The 23,127-nt window shown below is 44.3% G+C and overlaps 1 protein-coding gene and 1 long non-coding RNA gene across 10 annotated transcripts in view; one reads left to right on the top strand and one right to left on the bottom strand.

Annotated features, from left to right (window-relative positions):
- Bcas3 (BCAS3 microtubule associated cell migration factor) overlaps positions 1 to 23,127 on the top strand; it is a 480,559-nt gene that overhangs the window by 249,579 nt on the left and 207,853 nt on the right. The window lies entirely within an intron of this gene.
- LOC126487021 (uncharacterized) lies at positions 1,826 to 23,079 on the bottom strand. Of its 2 annotated transcripts, XR_007588254.1 has the most exons (3): positions 22,523 to 23,079; positions 21,616 to 21,741; positions 1,826 to 9,197 (listed from the first exon to the last, which is right to left on the bottom strand). It is a non-coding gene; the product is annotated as an uncharacterized lncRNA (long non-coding RNA). The 2 variants fall into 2 exon arrangements; XR_007588253.1 differs by lacking the exon at positions 21,616 to 21,741.

Here is a 23,127-nt window from a genome sequence, read left to right as displayed (position 1 = left end):
CAGCACTGAGGAGCTTTTCAACACCTATTGACAACAGCGTCCCCCCAGCTCGCCCTAGACGAGGCTTTTACAAACCGATGACTTTCTGTGGGCGTTCGTAGCATACAGAAAAGAGAACTCTGCCCCAGTCACATAGCAATCTCTGTTCTGAATCCCCAAACACAGTACTGACCAAATTCAACATGGCAATAAAAGTCTTATCTACCATCAAATATGATTTTCTTCAAATTTCCTGTGGCTATAATATATCGCTGTTAGTTGATACAACAAGAAAAATGTACTCACTACTAAAAAGTCATTTGGTTAGATTAGCACTTCTTCCTGTAAGGCACCCTGAGATAACTAGGAATAGAATCGTGTGTTCCTAATGACAGCTTGCTATATTAAATCTCAAACTGCATTAGACTTAATGGGAGATTTGTTTGGAATTCTTCTTAAAAAAATCATGAGAAAGCCAATCATACACTGACTGTTACTATATAATTACTGTGGGTCTTCCAGATGATGTATTAATATATAAAACAAAGGGTCCTGGAGAGGTGACTCAGTGGTTAAATGCATATTCTCTGCTCTTATGAAGGACCTGGCATCCCATAACCATTTATAATCTCAGTTCTGGGGATCTCTGCCCGCTATTCTCTGTGGGCATCTACACACATGGTGCACATAAACTCATAGAGTCACACACACAAACACAAGTAATAAGTTTTTAAAAAACAAAAACTACAACTACAAAACCCATCGTTTATAGACAATACTTGTTACCTTAAACATTCAAGACCATCAACTTTCAAAAACTTATCGACTAGTCTTATCCATATTATCACATTTTCCACTTAAGACTAGATATTCTAATCTTTATTATTTCACTTATGATAGTATTGAAAGACCATTATTCTTAGGAATGATCCTAAGAAAGACAATGGGGACTATATAATGAACATTTTATTTAGATTATAATTATATGCTCGCCTTAGCAAGTAAGAGGTTGAAATAGGATGGTCATGAATTCAAGGTCAACCTGGACTCTACAGTGAGTTAGAATCCAACAAGCTGAACACCATGAATGTCTCAGGGTTACTATTGCTGTGATGAAACACCGTGACCAAAAGAAAGTTGGGGGAAGGAAAGGGTACATTAGTGTACATTAACCAAGTTATTGTCCACTGAGGGACTCCTAGGAACTTGGAGGAGGATGCTGACATATAGGCCATGGCTGCCTACTGGCTTGCTCAACTGCTTTCTTACAGAACCCAGGCCCACCAGCCCAGGGCTGGCATCTGATATCTGTCTGGGTCCTTCTGCGTCAGTCGCTAATAAGAAAATGCCGCCGGGCAGTGGTAGTGCAGAGACAGGCAAATCTCTATGAGTTTGAGGCGAGCCTAGTCCACAAGATGAGTTCCAGGACAACCTTTTACACAGAGAAAACCTGTCTTTACCACCCATACACACACACACACACACACACACACACACACACACAAAAAGAAAGTGCCCTACAGGCTTGCCTATAGCCTCTTATGGAGGCATTTTCTCAGTTGAGATTCCCTCCCCGCAGATCACTATTGCTTATGCCAAGTTGATGTAAAACTAGTGAGCACAATATAGGACACCGTGTCTCAAGTAAATATAAGTAAGTACTAGCATACCCCAGTATCTCTCTGAATATGCAGATTGTGTATTTTTAATGCAGGTTTTTCTAAATTTAAATTTTTAATGCAGTTCCTATGAAAATACCAAATTTAGAATTCTGTTAGTGCATCTAAAGATAGAAATAGCCAACAATTGCTAGCAAGACAGTGACGAGGACATTGACTTCCCAGCCTTTAAGGTCAAATAACTTCATTTACAAAAAAAAAAAAAAAACCTTGTGTGTCACAGTCCAGAAGCTCACAAGACTCAAGTCTGTAGCTTTCTGTGAACTCTCCTCAGGATGGGAACTTGAACATAAGTATGCATGAGTTTTCAGGTCTGTTTCCAACGTGCTGTTGTTCGTGGACGGTTTCTTCCTTTTCCTTGAATTGAAAGCAGTCCCTGGTTTCCTCAGTTTTGGAGTGCACGCACGTGCACACACACACACGTGCATACACATGCCTGCACACACACACCCCATACACACAGCTCACCCTGTGCTAGTGTGAGCTGGATGGGACTGTCCACCTGAACTCCCAGTACTGCCCACACCTGGAAGGTTGAAACAGAAAGATCACAGGTTCCAGGCTGCCCTGAGCAGGGTATAACAAGGCGCCAATCAGATTTTAAAAAAAAAAATTATTTATTATGTATACAATATTCCATCTGTGTGTATGCCTGCAGGCCAGAAGAGGGCACCAGACCCCATTACAGATGGTTGTGAGCCACCATGTGGTTGCTGGGAATCGAACTCAGAACCTTTGGAAGAGCAGACAATGCTCTTAACCACTGAGCCATCTCTCCAGCCCTCTGCCAATCAGATTTTAACAATGAAGTAAAACTTCTGGCTACTGATAAGTTTTTGTTTGTTCCTTTATACGTCTCTAGGGATTTTTTCCTACATGGTATACAAAATATTATTTTATGTGAATTCTCATAGCTATTATTAAAACATTTTATCTTTATTTGTATGGGGTGGCCTTTGCACATGAGTGCTGTGTCTGCAGAGTCCAGCAGAGGGCACCAGATCCCCTGGAGCTGGACTTACAGGGGCTGCTTATTGATATGGGTGCTGGAACTGTACTCCTAACTACTAAGTTCTAGGTGTCTCCCACCACACACACACACATACACATTTAATGTGGTCATGATTTAAATAGCCGAAAATGTATGTGATTCTGCCGGTGACTCAGTAAGAATGAACAAATTCTGGTTCTTGAGATGGCTCGGTGAGTAAGGAAAGAGTTAGCAGAGTCTGATGTGGCTTAAGAATTGCAAGTTGAGCCAGGAGGCTCCTCTTGGCTTTGAGCCAAGTAACAAAACCTTCTCTCGATTCCTGCGTCCAGACACTAGCTTAAAGGAAAGTAGAGTGGACTTGGAAGCCTCCTTTGCTGTTGGCTGGGGGAGCCATGTGCTGAGCTTGCGAAGATGTGAGGCCCGGAGGGAGTTCTCCGAGTACACACATTTTCACACATCTGCACCCCGCCAGGCCCCAGTGTGAGCATTTCTCCTCAGGAATGCGGTGTGGACCGGGATGAGCGCCACAGGATCTTGGCAGGTCAGGACAAACATTATCTTGCTCCCATATGGTTTTTTAGGGTCTTAAAAGGGAAACCATACCCATTTCCTTAAACCGACATGCTGAATTTTCCCACATACTCCCCAAACCACTCTCAGTGAAAATAGATTTCAGAACACATGTATGACACTCACGTACAGCATCTTCCATCAATACTCCGGCGCGGGCCAGTGGAGATCACGAGCTGTTTGCATTTATCTTTAAATGACTTATCTTTGAAAACCTGACCAGACAGGTGAAGACTGTGAAAGATGGCGTGTTCTGATCCTGTCCTTTCTGCCTTTTCTCCTCAACATCTCCTCAAGTGCCGTAAGTACGTGCGGCTTCCCAGACGATGGTGTCCCCAGGTGAACACACCTCTCCGCATGTTTGTCGTATCTGGTATCGATCCCACGTGTGTGGCATGAAAACTGTTAGGGTACCCGGTGAGGCTGGAAAGCGCCCGCTTCCACAAGTAATGATGACGTAGGGTATACGGAGAGCGAATCTGGTTTTTATCACTCTTGAGCAAACCCAGGACTTTTCACAGGGGGCTCGACATACAGTAGGCAGCATTTAAATGTCGACTACCCTTCTGCTCAGTCGTCTCGTTCCTTGGTTCCTAGTCTCTCCAGAGAACGATGCATAACCTACCCAGTAGTTTGGCTTCTTCCTTTCCACGTTTAGAAGCTAAATAAAGAAACAGCACCTGTGTCAGCCACTTAAGGGGCCTTGTGTCAAGGGCAGCATTTTGGTTGCTTGTCACCGACATCCAGGTTTATGGAGCTGCTCTTATTTCAGTCGGCTTCACACCCTGGCCTCCTTCAGACCTGAGTCCCGAGGATCATCTCCTGTCACTGTTCGCAGGCTTATGAATGGACGTGGCCGTGTCACGTGTGTGCGTACATCTGCACAAGTAGTTTCCGCAGTTTTGCTGAAAACTTGTATCTGGGACTGTATCGCCCCACGCACATCCCACACTCAGTCTGGAGCAAAGTCACCAAGTCCCATATCTCTGGCCTCATTCGTTCACATTGTTTCATGTTTATTCAACACCAGTGGTTTCCTATTGGATTATCTAGAGAACAAAATCATTTCTCAGACCTGGGATTTTGTGCCATAAGTTGTAACAGTTATTATTTATTATTAATATTAGTTCATTGCTAATTTAATTATTAATATTAATTGTTACTAATTTAATAATTCAACATAGGTTGGTCTTGGGTTTTTGTCCTGCTATGTTTAACCACCAAGGTCATGTAACTTTGCTTGGTCTGAATTTATCGGTCTAGAAAAGGCGTGATTACACCTTTCTTAGTTTCTTGATGTCATACTGTTTAGAATGTTACTCTCAAGTTCTTGACTATCCACGGAGGCCTTCACCTTTGTCTCTCAGTTCTTTATACTGCACAGTGTGTTAATGTTGGGTCATTGGCCCTGGTTTACTTTGGGTTGGGAATGAAACGGAGTGGGAAATTACCTTGATTCTACTTGATTTTTTTTCCTTTCGGTCTAGTTTTCCTTCATGAAAACTTATATGAAAATGTTCTTCATTTTTAAAACATGGGTGATTTTTTAATCCTTTGAAGAACATGGTTATAGTCCATTTTCTATATGTTGCTCAGCTTCACTGATCTGCCTGCCAACTTATCCCAGGTGTGGGGTTGCAGCAGGTAATTTCCTCAACAGTAAGGTACAGATGCTTTTCTGTGTTGGAAGATGCTATCAGCTCACCTGGGCTCTGAGTGACAGAGAATCCTTTGTTTATTCATTTAGTAGGCAGATTAACCCTAATGAATATTGGCTTCCTGGAAATAGATCCAGGTGACAATGGCAGATCCTGGAGTGGAGAAAAGGAAGACAAATTCCTTTTTCTTTCTTCACTTACAAATAATGGCGCCTTTCATGGGAGTGTCTTAAATGAGAAAGGAATGCAAAATATTTGAACTGAAAACGTAGATTTAAAGAATCACCCTTGAATGTCTTCCTATGTATAGGTATGTTCTTTTCAGAGTTGAAGACCTTCTGATTTTGGAAAACAACTTGAAAGTTTTATATTTTCAGTACTTTTTCTCCCTAAGATACTTCAACCTATTTTCCCAGGTTGGCCTCAAATGTTTTACATTTAAATGAAAATACTCAAGTATACCCTTTCTGCCCATTTGCACAGAACTAGTCAGTTGATGGGGAAACCCATCCCTAAGGCGCTCCTGTATTCAGGTCTTTCGTTGAAAGAGATGAGTAGCCCCCAGCAGCCGCTCTGCACAGGAAAGAAAACTCTCTTGTGCGTTCTTTTCCGGCGTGCATACTGCCTCGGTTACGCTTCTGTTTGCTCATAAGCAAGGATGAAGCTAATATAGACATCAGAAGATTTTAGGGACACCCTGTGTCCCCAAAAGTTTATTCACCCAGCTGTTTGACCACTGTGCTTTGTTACAGCCCTTTGTGGTTTTTGCAAAGTCATTTTTACCCTAGTTCCCTGGATGTTTGATGTAGCTCTCGGTAACGTCTGCTGAAATGCCGCGTTCACAAATGCAGCTCTGAAGTTTTGCTGGTGAAGGATGGCGCTTTGCAGCATTTTTCTGTGACTGGTCTGGGAGATCCATTATTCCCGAGGCAGGGATGGACAGGCACAGATGTGAAAATCTCTTTACGCTCAACCAAACCTTTCCAGGTCTTACAGCTATGATTTATTCTATGCTCTCCAAAGACTTCCAAAATGTCTTCTTTTTACATAACTTTATCCATTGGAGGAAAAGTTAAAATTCTTGTCTGCCTCATGCTTCATGCTGGAGAGGTACTTTTTCAGGATGCCTGCTCTAGCTGGCTGTAAAATCACTAGAATATCAAGGAAGAAGTGGAAAAACAGAGTTCACCTTTGTGTGAAGGTTTAAAATGTATGATTTCTCCTAGTTATAAAGGTTGGGATTCAGCCCGACTGTTGTTAGGGAGAATCCTGTATATTCTGAGAAATGTATGGAGTGAGGGCAGTAATAAATTCTGAATGAATCTTTTGGTTTTTACTTAAGATTACTTTATCCTTAAAACTAATGTTTCCATAACCTCTGACCAAATACAGAAGATCCAACATACTTCCAAGGGTGAAATTTTTCTTGCCTGTTGCGAGCAGCTTAACTCATTCCAGTTGTGTAGGTGACTGCCTTGCATGCGGGTACCTCAAAACTGCACTCACAGACTGCAGATTATCACAGGGCTAAAAACACAGTTCTTTAGTGTTATTTCCCTTCTGAGGTACCGACGGGGAGAGGAAAAAAAAGGAGAGTGATCGTGCCCCATCCTCTTTGTGTAAACCACTGCCTTATATTAAATGGCTTCCCCCCTTTCTTTTTAGTGAAAAACTCAAGGACAGCAGTCATTATACGATTTTGTATTTTAAGTATTTTCATAATCCAACATAAATTGGCCCACCCAAGGATTATGTCTGTCTTGTAAGATGTGTTTATATAGTCATTGGGTGAAAGATTGCAGAAGTTGAACCACTGGTTTTGAAAGTTGAGCCAGACCAGGGAAAATCAGGATACAATTTGGCACTTACGGAGACGAAATGATTTCCTTTTTAGCTGTTGATTTCTACTGGGAAATGTATCCTTGGACTGAAAATTGCATCCGGAAAAATGTTTATGTAGTGTTTTTCAAGTGACTGATTATTCTTCTAACCTTTAACATGAACTGTGTCTAATTTTGGTCTCTTAACTCTTTCAGGACTAGGGGCTTTTCCTTTGTGGGAAGCAGTGCAAATTCATTTTACCAGTTTTAGACATTTAGACGCGTGTTACTACATGGTACCGAGATCATCTAATGTGCTAAGATTTCTGGGCTGTTTTCCCAAGCAGACAAAGAAACACCCTGTGTTGTCCTCCTCTATCACAGGCACACAAATTTTCTATCATGGAAGACCTTAAGAGAATGGGGCCATCTTCTACATCTATCTAACCATCTAACCATCACACAGAAGGCAGAAGTTCCTTGACATTTTCATGGGTGATATTTGATCCACATTGTTTTGACAAATTCAGTACTTGCTACATTTAGTGACCTTTCTGGCTAAGCTTTTGTTAAATATTGTCTGCTTCTGGTTGTATCTCTGTGCAAGGACCTGGGTTGATCCAAGATTTAGCATTGAATTCTCTCAGACAACCATGGTTGGGTGGCCTCGGCGATCATCTCTGTCCCTAGCTCCTGCTTCGGGTGTGGTATGCAATGAATGGCTACCAGCTACATTTTCTATTTGTAATTATTTTGTCAATCATACTGACCCTGTTTTCTTCTCATGATATCATATCATACCGTTACCATGAGTAGCATATAGAAATTTCTGTGGAAGACGGGACTGCAACTTCACGTGGACCCAATTGTGTGATGTTCTAGAGATGGAAGTGGACAGGTGTTACCACAGTTAGAGTAGGCTTCTCCCTACTCTGAAATCTACCAGTGTACTGCTCAAAAAATGTGAGCTATTGGAGCATTTGGGTGTTTTGATTAGGAATATTTAATCAGTTAAGCCTATATATACATTTCATTCAGAAAGTAAGGTACTTCTGAGCTTGAGTGTTTCAAATAAGGACTCTTTAAGCTGGCGTGTCCACCATGATTTAAAACTAATGCTTAGTACTTGTTTAGGTGTCCCTTCCTCCCTCCCTCTCTCTCTCCCTCCCTCCCTCCCTCCCTCCCTCCCTTCCTCCCTCCCTTTCTCTTTCACCCACCATCTCCATTCCTTTCTCTTTTTACTTGATTGTTCAAGAGACTAGAACTGAGAAGACTTGGATGGGAAATTATGATTCCGTCTGAAAAGGATGACTTAGGAGCACACTCCTGAAAATCTGGCTGTGCCCAGAGGAAGTCCTTCTGGTAGATGGCCCTTTGAAGGGAAAATCTGCAGAGCATTTGTGTGGCTTTGGAGAAGACATCCCACAGAGAAACACCACAATTCCCACTGAGCTCGGAAAATATGATTAAGGAATTTGAATGTAATTACCCCAAGTTTGGCTTTTCTTTTAAAGAACTCATTCATTTTAGAGATTCCTTGATAGTGTAAATCTGACAACTAAATGGGTTTTTCTTTTGGAAGACTTCCACCAGTAGAAGCATGAGTCAAGGGTGAGTTCATAGAAGCCGCCCTAGGAAGGTGGCCTAAGCAGGGCCTGCTTCACCCATGGCTCAGAATGGGGACAGAGGGGTCGTGGTGCTCAGAGCCTCCTTCAGGTCCCTGACTCGACTTGGTCGCTGCACAAGATAATGAAGGGCAGAGGGTGTGAGGGCCGTCGATATGTGGCCAAATCACGCCACAGCCATTGCCGAATACAGCCATACAGTGGGAAAGGTATCTTTATTTCAGAGACAGAATTTGGTAAGTGATGTACAAACCCTTCACTTTTCGCTTGTCCTGAGTCACTTGACAGCCATAGAGAGTCCTCAGCACCTGAGGAAACGGTGTAGAAGAGGAGCAAGTCCGCGAGCCTGCGGCGTCTGCAGCAGACCCTCGTCTCCTTTGTGCTCCTAGTGCACCGCCCTGTCGCACATCTGGAAAGCAGTGGTCTGCAGGCTCCTCCCCGCTGGACTGTGCATTTACATCATCGGGCTAGCTGCTGCATTTCTTTTCTTCTTCCTTTTCCCCAAGAGGGGAAAGGGCAACCTTTGGTCTGTCACAAGGTCAAGTGATGATTAGTGAGTCCATCCCCCCTAAACACATGGCTTGCCCAGGAAAGCTAAGTCAGTTTCCAAAAATTTGGTAACCATTAGAGTGCTTCCTAAGTCACTTCCGGATGTCAGGCCCAGGGTGGAGAGGGGACGGGGCTGTATTGAGTGCTTGCCAGCTCTTCGCCGAATGGATTCGAGTTGGCAGCTGATTGAGCCAAGGAAACACTCACGCAAGTGCACAGCTAGACAGGAAGTTCTTTTGAAAGTGCTGTTTGGTCGAGGATCATGAGATCAGGCAGTTAGCTGTGAACTTTCTGTGTTGCCTGGGCACTGTGCTGGGGCCATGAGGCTGGAGAGGAAGGAAGGAGCTGCAGTGAGCTAGAAGGCCAGGACATTTTCTGGGGAGTGTTAAATTGTGAATTTCTTTGAAGTAGAGGACCTTAACAAATGCTTCATTTGTTGTTTGCTGTCACACGTTCCGAGGCCACCGTTCATTTACCTTTCCATTCTTGACGTGCTTACTAACTTAGAAACCCAAGAGCGAACCTCACCCGTTCTCACCAGCTTTTTCTGGCTCTCAGAAGAGTGCTCTTCCAAGGAAAACAGCGAATTGAGCAAAGGTTGTAGTTTTAGAAGATGGACGTTTTATAATGATCAATTTTGACAACTTGGCCTGGCTGCCATGTGTCTCCCAGTCCTGCCGGTGGGTGGGTACTTGTCAAGAATGAGAGTATGTCTGAGTCAGGCTGCTTTATAGCAGCCAGATTGGATTTTCAACTTCTAGGGCTTTCGACATCTCTGAAGCCCTCTGGAAGCATAGAAGGGCTGTGCTTTTCGTGGGTGTCCTGCTGAAGAAGAGGTTCCTGCCACCTCTTATTCACCCGTGGACTTTTTTTTTTATGTCTTTCCCTGTCTATATAAGAAATAACTGTTTATCTCATTCTCTCAGGGGTCTGCAGGAGTCAGACTTAACCATTGCACTCAGCCGATGACTCAGTTGTGTGAGGCTGAGTTGCAGACTTGACATGAGAAAGAAACTCCCCGTAAGCCTACAGGAGGCTCTGTGACTTTGCTCTCGCCCGGCAGAGCCTCTTGCCTTGTTGGTTTTGATCATAGAGGTGATGCCATATTCCACGGCCTCGTCACCCACGCTGAGTGCTGCCATGCCAACAGCTGGCATTTCAAAGGCACGGCGTATGGGGTGCTGTCCCATGGCATCTGCCCAGTTGTAGCCACACACTTGGGAGACAGCTGAAAGACTGCATTCACCGCTACCAAGTGTTGTGACCGGCTTTTAATAAGTGTAACCCTTATATGTAAAGCTCATTCAAATGCTTGTCAATACTTAATCATCATCACGCAAGTATGTGGATTCTGACTCCCAGGGCTCCTTAAAAAACCAACCAACAAAATACCTTCCCAGTTAATTATAAGAAACTATTCACTACAATTTCCTTGTCATCTTTAACTCTTATGTCCAAAAGAATGGTCAGTACATCCCTTAGACCCCATTCATCAGAATAACCACACGGCTGCTTCTTAATTACTCCCTGCCCGGAGCATGCACAAGTATCCAGATTGGTCCCACAGCCATTAGTCTCTGTAACACTGCCGCTTCTCCCAGTTTATCACGTACAACCAAAAGAAACGTCTAGCCACAACGTAGCTTTACTGTGTTGTCACTCCTGTTCTCAAGGACCTTTGCCTGCTGCCTGTTTTAAAGGCTGGACTCAGATGTCTTGAGTGGAGATGGAAATGGTACTTGCCTTATACCCTCCTTGAGCATCCTAGAATCATCAGGAAATGCTTCTCCTGAGATCTTCTGAATCACGGTTTCGGTTCCAAAGGGGAACTGATGTAGATTAGGATGCGAGCCTCGCTTTCATGCCTCCCAGGTCCTTAGCTGTGTATTGTATCATCTTCGGTAAAATTGGAATAAAACAAATATCCATGCCTCTGAACCACACCTGACTGACTACCTTGGAATGGTGCTTCTCGGAATAAAGGACAAGGTCCATGCGGACCCAGCCATGTCGGCGATGGCATCGCCACGAAACAGACATCAAGGGGCGGGTGCAGTGTAGTCAGAACAACAGTGACTCTTGGCTCCTGGGCAGGTGGCTCCTAAACAGTAGGTGTTTGGCTGAGGGCTACTTGTAATGTCTTTCAATAGCCCAACCCACAGTTAGATAATTAAAAATGTTTTAATTTCACATTTGGACAGTTGACATCTATTTTGGAAGTCACGGACTCAACTTTTAGCTTGCTTATTTGCATAATCCCCATAATCCTCTGCTATGATTCCGTAGCAGAATTTTTCTCCTAGTGTCGAGGAAGGACTTGCTACAGGACTAGTCTATATCCCTTTAAAAAGATAAAGGAAGTTAGTTTTCTGTGTTTACATAAATCTTTTTAGTGCTCTAGCTTTTGAGCCTTGCATGAGGTCTGAGGTTATGTGTGGTGCATAGACTCTGAGGGTCTAGAGCAAGAGTTCTCTTACGTTGGACATCCTGCCTCAGATACTGCCTTGCAATTCACAGCAGTAGCAAAATTACAGTTCTGAAGTAGAAATGAAATAAATTTATGGGTGGGGTCAATACAACACGAGGGACTGTATTAAAGGGCCGAAGCATTAGGAAGGTTGAGAACCACTGATCCAGAGGAATTTCTGTCGCTAGCCAGTTCAGTTGACAAGATCAATGACTTGTTTAAAGATCAGTTGACTTGTTTAAAGATCAATGATCTTTAGCCAATTATATTTAACTCAGGTTATTTCTGAGATATTTTCAAATAAAAAAATACTATGTCTTTCTAACTTTTTGATGCTGATTTCACTGATGTACATACTAGAAGCTTCTTTTTTTCTTTTTTCTTTTCTTTTTTTATTTATATTTTATGAGCATTGGTGTTCTGCCTCCATGTATGTCTGTGTAAGGATGCCAGATCCCCTGGAGCTGGAGTTACAGACCATTGTGAGCTGCCATGTGGGTGCTGGGAATTGAACCCAGGTCCTCTGCTCCTAACCGCTGAGTCCAAGTACTGGAATGGTTTATTTCTTAATGACATCACTGAATACAGGTGAAGAGTAGGCTTTGTCAAAATTAATTTATCTGAGGTTTCTTTTTCTTAGTGTTACCAAGTTTTAAGTGAAATTATTGAGGCTACAAATTACAATTCATTAAACAAATTTGTGGTCGTTTTGTAGTTAAAATGAAATGATATTCCACACTTTTGTAATTAAGTCTGACCAATTTGTTTTCACCATTTCGGAATAAACCTTTTGCCTTGGCATCCCATCGGGCCCACACTGGCTTCTTTCTGCACAGAGGCCCTTCTTTCTTGAGGCCTGTGGGCCTTGGGGCCTCTTCCACCCCGGTGGTGGTGGTGGGCACTTGTCTGTTTTTCTTTCCCTCAGAGCGCTGACTAGCGACTTGCGGTGTGGATTCTGATTTATCGCAGACCAGAGCTGCCCCTCAGGGGCTGAGCAGAAACACTCAAGAAGGAACCCTGATTAAAAAGAGTGGTAATGAAGACAAATGTTTCAGAGGCAGTTGAGAGAAAACCAGTCCTTGGCATTCCCTGCAGCTCCTCGGAGCTCTAGGAAGGGAGGTGGTGGAAGCCAAAGGAAACACTTCTCCTTTGTTGTTTATTTCTCATGGTGTGGAGAGACTTCCCTCCCCTCCCGGGTGTTCCAATTCTCACTTGTTAACTGTTTGCCACGCAGCGCTGCAATTAACCCCAGGCAGATGCCTTGCGGTGCTCCCCGAGAACCACTCCATCTCCAAAGAAGTTTTTAATGCTTTGACCTATAACCATTTTTAAATTCTTCAGACCTGACACTTTCACTTACTTTCTCAGATCATTAAATCACACTTCTGTTTTTTTTTTTTTTTTCTAGTGATTTTTACTAAATCTGATGGTAGGTGCCCATAGTCACCTTCCCTTCTTAGTATTTTTACAAGAGGGAATGTGGCCAGAAAACAACAAAACAAAGTAAAAATGAAAGAAAGGAATCAATTTGGGTCCACTTGGCAGTTTCCATCACGGCAAGGTCAGAGTTTCCAGCTCTAGTACGCCCATAGCTACTGACGCCATTCCACAGTTACTTGAGAAGCAAGTGGGAACTTTGCAGATAAGTGTCGTTTCTTGAACTTCGCCTTTGGGCATCTCATAAATCAGTAATGTCTTATTTGTGGGTGAATGACCCTACCTACTGCTCTCACCGAGTATACCCCAAATTCTGTTTTCTTTTAGGACGTGCTCTAACACTAGGATAGATGGCCGGGTTAATGCTAATATAGATTAATGTGCTAAATTTACACAGTGAATCTGAAAGTGTCATTGAGTGGTCAGAATATTACCTCCACTCCACTTGGGGAAGGGAGGGTGTGCCTCGGTGGCCTGGCAGCACTCGGGAGGAAGATGCAAGCCCAGATATGCGCCTTTGCATCCTCTGTTACAGACATGGTGGAGACAGAAAAGGGTCCATAAATATAACCCAGCGGCCACCCTTTCCTTCCCCTGTGAGGAGAAGCTGTCTGCCTCATACAGGAAAATGCCCACCCCTGGTCTAGGACCTGGCATTCGAGGATCTGAGTTCCTGAGCAGGCCATGGTTCTGATCTGTCTAGGAGGTTCTTTTTCATAGAGAAAGTATCCTTGTTCTCAGAGAACTCTGTCAGATATCCAAGGCTCAGATAAACTAAATCTAATTCAACCAGATGAGCACCTGAAGACTCATCAGCGTGAAAGAAGGAAGTAGGCCTGAGGTCCCCTGTCTAAAATGAAACCAACAAACAAATGCCCGGAACAACAATAAACATTTGTCACACGTAAGAGAGGGTTTGACTTTTCCCCATTTTCACAACCAGCTGAGATTAAAAGTTGAAGAGGACACATGAGAGAGGGGTCAGGACAGACAGACCTTTCAGGTCAGTTAGGGTCTGAGTGTAGGTACGAGGTCTGGAGGAAAAGGCGGAACTGGGACTGTCTGTTCGCGACTGCCGGATTTACAGCCAGGTTTCCAGAATGACTTCAGGAGAAGGCTCCAGGGTAGCAGAGTTTCATGCAGACCTGAGCCTTTTCACTTAGTTCTCTGCTATAGGGAGGAACGACTCAGTCGTTTTGGACTAAGCCGAATTTCCCCTCAAGTACTTCCAGTCTGAAATCCTAGCATACTGTTGTTTGTTTTTCCTGGCCTCAGACAGACGTATTGAGATTTCATGGACATCCGAATCTGTCTTTGAGGGTCTGGGAACTCGTATGAAATCCAAGTAGAAAAGAAGGAAAAGGAAATAGTTTGTTTCCCAGCCTCTTGAGCAAACGGACTGGAAGGGTGCCTCCTGTAATCTCCTTTGCCCTTAAAATGGCTTGGAAGCTTCAGAAATTATTCTCTTTATTCCTTGCTATGCCCCTTTTAGCACAGTGTGTTGTAGACTCAGCATAGGATTTTCACAATTGATGGAGTAGTGTTGGAGAGAGGAACACATTTAAAGAGAGATACACCAAAAAGGGGGATCATCCTCAGAAAGGAGGAGACAGAGCTTGCCTGAGTGGGAAAATAAGTATCTTGAATAGTATGCTTCAGTCACGGAGTATAGGTAAGTTACACTCATGTTCACAATGAACATAGATGCTGTATACACATACGCCTTCCAGTGAGTTAGACCAGTGATAACAGGGAACTTGTATTGTTTATTTTAAAAACATGTGTTAGGCTGTGTTCTGTGGACATTACCTATTTACTGTCCATTTTACAAGTGAAGAATTTGAAGCTCTGAGACACTAAGCAGTGTGCTTCAATGACTACCATTAAGGCTGGTAGAGACAGGACCCAGAACAACAAAGGCCTGCTTCTGGTGCCCTTGTTTAAAAGAAACTTTTTATTTTAGTTCTCACATAGTAATAAACATGTTGGGGAGATCACAGGCTTTCCACACATGCTGTGATGGTCAGGTCGAGTTATCTGCCGTGCCTGTCAGTGTACGGACAGTTGATCATCTCTTTGTATAGGCACCATTCAAAACCTTGTTTACTAGTTTGAAATATTCCATCAGTCACTGTCAGCCACAGTTACCCTACCGTACTGTAGAACACCGGAAGTTAGCTCTCTTCATCCCCCTCCCCCGCACTCTCCCAGCCCAGCCTTTATCCTTTGTACAACCTGCGTCACCTCCTCGTGGCTCAGTCCTTAAGAGCATGTGCTGCTCTTGCCAAGGACCTGAGTTTCGTCGCCAGCACCCATAGTAAGCAGCTCAGCCACCTGCAACTCCAGCTCCAAGTGATCTGGCACCCTCTTTTAGCTTCCAAGGGGGAACTGCACTCAGATGCAATTAAAAAGAAAATGAATCTTTTAAATGAGACTATCAGACTATACAATCTCTGAATTTTTTGGTTCTAGAATTACAGAGAATTATTGCAAAGTTGGGAAAACTGTCGTAGGAGGCTTATTTTAGAAAAACTGAAATAGTGTAATGACATTACAAGTAGATAATAGCTAACATTTTACTAATTATATATAATTAATATTTATAATTAAATTTCTAAACATCTCAACTAATCCTGTTTTTTTTTTTTTAAACATCATTGTGCCCCTAAGAAAGGTTGTATGACTAAGATTACAGGACTCATGACAAACCCATTCAAGGATTCCAAAGACTGTTGTTGTTGTAGATTTCAAATGACTTTTGGGATCATGACAATCAAGCCCTTTTTGAGTGAAAAAGCAGGTTTTTGAAAGGTCCGTTGTACTGGTAAGCTCTCCGCTTTTCTCTTAAACAGCTTCTTTGATACAACTTTCAAGAAGTTGGTGAAATCAGATCAGGCATGGTATCTCACATCTGGAGTCTGAGTACTGAGGCTGAGAAAGGAGGATTGTGAGTTCAGGGCTAGCCTGGGCTACATAACAAGAGCCTCTCTCAAAAACAAAAAGTAAAAGCGTATACATTTTCCTCATAATTTGAATTCATATCATCAGACTTTACCTCGGAGTAGGTTTTGAACCTGGCTTGAGATGAGGCCCGGACTGTGTGGTCCAGTGAGAGCTCGGGGTTGCTAACCGACATCCCAGGTGCTCTGTGCCTCGATTCTCGTGACACTCGACGGTAGCCGGCATTATTGATTATAGCTGATGATTCTGAATATTTTCTTATTAGCTGGTGCCTTCGGTCACTTCCCTAATTCTCTTAATCAAGGACATACTTTGTTAGTGCTGGGCAGCTAGTTTAAGGCTCACTGTGCTCCACCAATCAGATCACATCAATGTCAAGTGCCCACCGATGAACACAAAACGGATGTCTACATTAGGTAAATGTCATTTCACCACAGTGGCCTGAAATAAGTTATTTTATTCCCTGAGTAGCATATCATCTCTTTGTAAGTTTTCCAGTGAAGAGAAGGACAGGATGTACACCCGTGTTCATTTGGTCTTCAGCATGGAATAGCCAGGAGCTAGCCAGTGCTGCCAGAGTCCTGGGGCAGAGTCACTGCTGTGTTTATCATCTGACGGTTCAAGTTGTCACCTTGAAATCCTGTGTGTACACTATAGCAGGGCTGGCGAGCTACTGCCTCCCCCAGTTCATAGACAGCCTACGGGCTAAGGACAGCTTCATGTTTTTACAGGGTGGAAAAAAAATCAAATGAAGAAGAGTTTCATAGAACCTGACAATTCCATAAGATCAGATTTTAGTGCTGGTCGCCGAGGACAGTCGCACAGTTGGCATCTGTGTGCTGTCTGTAGCTGCTGTCGCCCTTCACTTGCAGAGCTGAGCAGTTGTAACAGATACCATATGGTCCAGCCTGATGACTGTCTGACTCATGCTAGCCCTAAGGTCAGCTCCAGACTCACATATAGAGCCGTACTTCCCTCTCCCGTCCTCCCTCTGCTGCCATGTTCAAATTCCTGGTATATCCTAGACTCCGACAGGCTGTCTGTATGTCTGTCCATGTCGTCCCTTCCTATATGACTTTCAATGTTTTTGGCATAAACATCACTCACCCTTCTCTGCCTCCTCGCTATAGCTTGGTTTGGTTGTTTGCTTCCTCACTGGACAGTAAGAATTTCAAGACTGAGAGTGTGTTTTGTTCATCTCTTTCTCTTTAGAACAGCATTTCACAGCCTGAGCGTGGTCGTAGGGTGTTCAGCATCCCTTAGCTTCTGATGCTTGCAAGGGTCAGAGTACCAGATCTTATGTCCCCAGACATCAGCCGGCAATACATAGAGGACAGTTTCCAAAACAGAGGATATCATAAAGAAAAAGATGCCTTTTACTTTCCCATTCCCTGAGTCCTCCCTTCTTTGATGTAGTATTGGGAGGTTGAAGATGTCTACAGTTTGGCTGAGAAGTTCCCAGTTACCACCTCCATATTTGTGGGGTTCGCACTCATACATGTGCCTTCCTGTTTCTCTTTCTCAATTAAGGGTGTGTGTGGATGGGGATGAGCTGGGAGGAGCTTGGGGAGGGGAAATATAATTAGAATATATTATATGAAAAAACTATTTTTAATAAAAAAGTAATTAATCATAAAGGGAGAAGGAGGTTTGGCTGCCTCTTTCTATTCTGGATCCATGTCACCTGTGTAGCAAGAACTATACCGACCACTGCCCTTGAAGGAGTCCCCGTGTGGACTCAGCATAAAGAGGTAGGAACTCCCTTCCGTGAGCACAGAGCCACGCTCTTGGCTCTGGGAAGACAATGTAAGATGGCAGAGTGGATGGCAACAGAATCCTAGCAACCATAGAATAGGCTGCGGTGTTCTCTCGGCGAGGCAGGGAAAGGCTGGTGTCAGCCCATGATCAGAGAGTTTCCTCAGTGGGAAAGGGAAGGCCCTGAGAGCTAGAGGGTGAGGCAGAGGGGCTGATGACAGGTTAGATGAAGATTGAGACCACTCCTGCTGGCCAGGGCTGCGCATACTGGACTGATTTGGGGGCGGGGCAAGGGCCTGCTTGGATACACAGCAGAGGATCTGTGGGGGTTGTGGGGGGTGGGAGAGCCGACTGTCAAGGGAGGTCAGGACCAGACTGGAAGGAAAGTGGCAGAAGAGTGGGAACCAGGGGCAAGCAGATTTTGAGGTGGGAAGCGTAGTCTAACAGCAGGATCGTATAAATGTGGGACCAGAGCAGCTGAGTTAGAACCTGCAAAGCCAATGGGAGGGTCTCCTTCCAATTCCTTAGTTTTCTGGCCTTTGGCCATCTCTGTAAGTTAGAAATGTTTAAAAAATAATAATAATCAGAGTTCAGTCAGTGAGGAGCTTCTACTTTGTGATTTTACAATTAATAGCCAGGCAGCTAATTCTTGAGCAAAAATGTGTATCCATTCGTCTCCTGTGGAACATCTGTGTAAGACTGGGCCCACTGCAGGCTTCTCAGCGGGGACTTGACGGCATGTGATTGTGTTGTAGCCCTCAGCGGTCCTGGCAGGTGTTAAAGAAGTGGATGTTGGTACAAGAATGGAAGAGCATGTACATTATCAGGCCCTGTAAACTCAAAGTCCAGCACATCTGTCAAGTGGACTGTATTTTAATAGGGTTGTACTCCCAGGAATACAAGTTGGTACCAGTCAAAGAGTCTTGAGTTGAAGGGTAGAGGCTTGTCATCAGGGGGAAGAAAGGCTTTATGGAATGCAGGTGAAGGCAGGAAGGGTGGTCAGTACGGAATAATGTGCTTGGGTGATCTCTGGTCTCCCATGTACTGTATCTGACAAAAAATGGTTCTGAAGACATGTGGGATTTGGAGGCTGGGAAGTGGGGGTGTGGGGATGGAGCAGGTTTGGCCCAGTGTGACAGCTATTGGGGTCCTGCGATGAATTTCTAATAGTGTGTTTGTGAGCCCCGTTTGGACGCTGTGGGCGTGTCTGTGCTGTGTGTGCATCCTTGCAGATTCTTGGTGAGCGCTGTAGGAAGCATCTTCACCACCATTCGCTCTTGGCTGATTACTGTCAGAGAACTTGGCTTTGTCATGGTGAACGTCGGGTAACTGTGTCTGGCCAGGGTGGCTACAGCACTGTGATACTTGATCCAATTTGTCCTATGATAAGTTCTCTCTGACTTTATTTCTGACTCAAGGCCTTTCTTGTATTGTTCTCCCCATAGAAAGCAGGGCTAGGATGTGCTTAGTAATTGGAGGCAGCTGCACTTAAGACCCCCTCAGCCAGACTGTTATTTCAGCCTTCCCGAGTAGGGTTCTGCACACCAGTTTGACCTTACTTTGAAACATTCTCAAAATACCATACTTTAATATCAATTTATATACTTTCATATTCAGATCAGGCTCCCGTAGGGGGAAAATTGAAGTTCTGACTTTCACAAATACAGAGCAGAGCTGGACCCCTGATTTTTGTTCTTTAAAGGTATTTAGTAGAAAGGATTTGGATAAAGCTTTCCTCTGGTCAAGGCATGGTGTTTGCAAATGCATGCTAAAGTGTATACCACAAAAAGATACAAAGTGTCCCTGGATTGCTCAAGCAGAGACAGAATCCCCAATGTAAAACATCAAGTCAGACTTCTGTGGGGTTTTCTGTACGTTAAATAATGAATTCCATTAATTATGCCAATTCCATTTTAGACAATTAATAATCAAATCTTGTTTAAAAATAAAAATTAATTCTGGCATTTTTTTAGTGTTCCATGGAGAGTCTCTACTCTTCTGCGTTTTTGGCATTGCCCTCCTCCCACCCTGTCTTGTGTCTTGGCCCCTGGCCATCTCATCTAGTGGAATGTATGAGGCTGAGAAAATTTAGGAGTGTCGATATTCTTGTTTCAGTAGATTGAGGAGCCTGGGGGTGTTCTCGGGACTCCACTTCTCTCTCTGAAGACCTGACAGCCAGCAAGTCCATATAAGGCAAGGGTCTCCCCGTGTCCTGTGAGCTTCCTGGGGTGTCTAGATCTGTGACAGACTCTGTGCTATGAAGACTGGGTTGAGACAGTAAGGCAGACTTGTTTTCCTGTGCTATATATAGGATCAGAGCGAGGGTTAAAAACAAGTCAACCCTCCAGGGATTCTACAGCTTGGGATTGTGGAATTGTCAGTCACCCAGTAAACAGTTGGGCTTTTTTGTTTTGTGTTGGTTTGGTTTTTTTGGTTTTAAAATGTTGGCTCTTTGATCTGTTATTTTTCTGAGGTGTTTGGCTTAATTCTTTTATTTAAAAAAAGGTAAAATGAAATCTCTGAGTTTGAAATCTGATTGTCAGTCCTCTGCAGCTTACAAAGCTCATTTAACACAGGATTTTCTGCCTCTTTATTAAACTATCACCTGTGACTGTTTTAAATAGCTTTTTTTTTCTTGACATTTTCATGTCAGTGTGGCAGTATTTTTGCCAGTTGTTGAGGCAGCAGACTTATTTTCCTAGTAAGTTGATTTACATCAAAGAATTGCTTTGTATGGGCTAATTGAAATCCTGATAGTGGTCAGATTGCAGCCCAGAGTCTTTACAACCCTGACAGTAGCCCCAGTGACAAGGAGCGCCAAACCTGTTTGGCTCGGCACTGTACTTTTTAAAAACATAAAAATATGAAACTGTTTAAATTTTTTCTTCTCTTCCCTTATCAGAAATATTTATTTAGACCATAACAACTGTTAGAACAAGATAGCAGCTCAGGCCAGCTGTCAAGTGTCTACCATTATCAGAACCCTCCCTGGAGGAAGATGCAACTTTGGCTCGCCTCACCGGCAGTAATTTAATTTTTCCTTCATTCTGACTCGGAAATGGCAGCATTTTTCAAAGCTTCCTCCCACTGATGGCCGAAACTTTCCTTGTGAAATGATTTCCACCAGCCTTGCATCTTTCTTGTTTCTGCCGTCCTCACCTTTGCTGATGGCTCTGCAAGTCATCACCAGCTATGCAAACTGACAGTTCACATCCTGGGGCAGCGGCAGGGTCTGGCCTGCAGAAGGGAGCAGCCTGACCAAATTTACGCTCACGAGATCTCTTAATTCACAAAAGCATTTGCTCTAGTTCCTGCTCTCTGCTGCAGGGGCTCTAGAGGGAGGTGGGGGGACTGTTGGGAGGGGCAGAGACTCTCTCTTCACACTCTGCTGAGTACACAGACTTTGGAGATGAAAAGCAGACGGGAGAGGCATCTCCAGCCGTCTCGCTGATCTGTGCAGGAGTTCACTGAACTGTGCAGCGGAGCGCCGGGCCCTTGTGTCATGATGGTACTTTTAAAAACAGTGCTGAAATGTTCAACACTGATATCCCTTCCCTGTAACTGAAGGTTGACCAAGAATGTGAAAATTCAAAAGAAATCATAGCGCTACGTGCTGTGGTGAGAGTGACCAGAATGGTGCTCTCTAGAGTCGTGTTGGTTTTTAACGAGAGTGGTGGACAGGGGAAGTTTTAAGTCTGGCTGAACTTCGTATATATGATTCATAGCGTTTTTTTCTCCCCTCTTGTCTCACTTAATTGATCCTAGCCACTTGTTTACACAAACTACCCACTTTCCTGTCTTCTTCCAGGAGACAGGGTCTCTGTAGGTAGCTCCTTCTGTAGACCAGGCCTGCTTCAAACTCGGAGATCCACCTGCCTCTGCCTCCCGAGTGCCCGGAACCTTCCGATGGAGCTAGCTTTTGTCCGTTTTCCAGGAGCAGAGTTTTTCTCCAGGATAGGCTGACCCCTGTGTGAGCCGCACATAGCTGACTAGGCTGACCCCTGTGTGAGCCGCACGTAGCTGACACAGTCTGGCTCGAGGCTCTGGCTCACTTACTGATACCAGTTTGGGCGTCACAGAACGTTTCTTTTGAATGCTGTTGTTTAAAGTAACCGCTCACTGACCTGCATAGCATAGCACCAGGCGCTCCCAGCATCTCCAGGTGTCCTCTCGGGAGCATTGCCCTCTGTTCCAGGGTGGCTAAGATGGGCTCCTGAATGGGTAGGCTGTCTCTGGGCTTTGATATGGAACTAAAGTTAAGGAAAGAATGAAAGAATCCCAAGACTGGGGAACAGACTTGATTGTAGACGACCCTACACTGTGATTCTGCTATCTCCATCCTCAGCTGCAATAAAAAGATGCCACTGTCTGTAACAGACAGCCAGGTCCCCGTTTTGCACCCTATATAATTGAGAGTGTGTGAGCTGTGACCGAGAAAGACTGTTTCTGAAGGAATGAAGCTGCTTGGTTGGGCTCCTATGACTGGATTTTTCCCCCCAAAGATGTGGGGCAGGAGGCTATGGAGTGGTTTCCCAAGAGGGCATTGGAATGCCCAGAGCTGGAGTTCGAGGCAGCTCTGAGCCACCCAGCATGGGTCCCCCAGAAGAGCAGCAAGCACTCTTAACTCCCGAGCCACCACGTCTCCGGCTGCGCTTCTATCTCTGCAGTGCTAGAGAGTGTCTGCTTTGCAGTGTCTGCCCTCCATGCCACTCACCTGCTTCCTTGTCACACTGGCTGTTTGCTAGTATGAAACATTTTTACGTTCCCAACACAGTTGAGGCTTCGCTCTTGGCCAGGAATGCTGATACCAATACCAATACAGTTATGTACAGATTCCACGAGGAAAGCTATAGAAGCCTTAGTGCTGCGGGCAACTCTTGTATAGAGCTGGGCATGTGGCTCATGTGTTTACCCCCAGGACTCAGGAAGCTTGAGCAGGAGGATTGTTCAGGACCTTGTCCTAGTTTGGGTTATTGCTGGTCCAATAAAATACCATGACCCAAAGCGAGTTGGAAGGAGAGTTTGACTTACACGTCTCTGGTGTAGTCCATCCTGAAGGAAGTCAGGGCAGGAACTGGGAGGCAGGGCTTGATGAAGGAGCCTTAGACGCATGCTACTGGCCTGGTCCTCATGGCTTGCTCATTGCTCAGCCTGCCTTCTAGAATCCAGAACGACCAGCCCAGGGATGGCACCAGCTATCACAGACTCCTCCCCACCCCATCAATCACTGATTAAGAAAACAGCCTACAGGCTTGCCCACAGTCTGATCATATGGAGGCATTGTCTCAAGTGAGGCTCTCTCTTCTCTGATGACTCTAACCTGTGTCAAGTTGACCTGAAACTAGCCAGCACAGACCCTGTCTCCAAAAATGCTGTTTCCAGAATGTGATACATCCTCTGCCTTTTCTCGAATGTGGATTTGACACTGCAGTTCTTGAACCCCCTTTTATTGAGTACTTACTATGTACTGAATGTTATGGGCTAGATGCTGCCTTGAACGTATGTTGACGAGTTTGAGCAGGTTAGGTCCGGCTGAAGTGGCAGAGGCTCCAGCATGCTGCCTGTCTATCCCACAGTGCTGCTGTAGATTTGTAGGCCTTTTTTTTTTTTTTTTTTTTTTTTTTTTGCCAGATCTC

This window comes from Alexandromys fortis, unplaced genomic scaffold, assembly GCF_014885135.2.
Source record: "Alexandromys fortis isolate MF-2015 unplaced genomic scaffold, M_Fortis_MF-2015_v1.1 scaffold_173, whole genome shotgun sequence".
Taxonomy (NCBI): Eukaryota; Metazoa; Chordata; class Mammalia; order Rodentia; family Cricetidae; genus Alexandromys; species Alexandromys fortis.
Note: the sequence above shows the minus strand (reverse complement) of the source record. Positions and strands in the feature narration are given on the sequence as shown.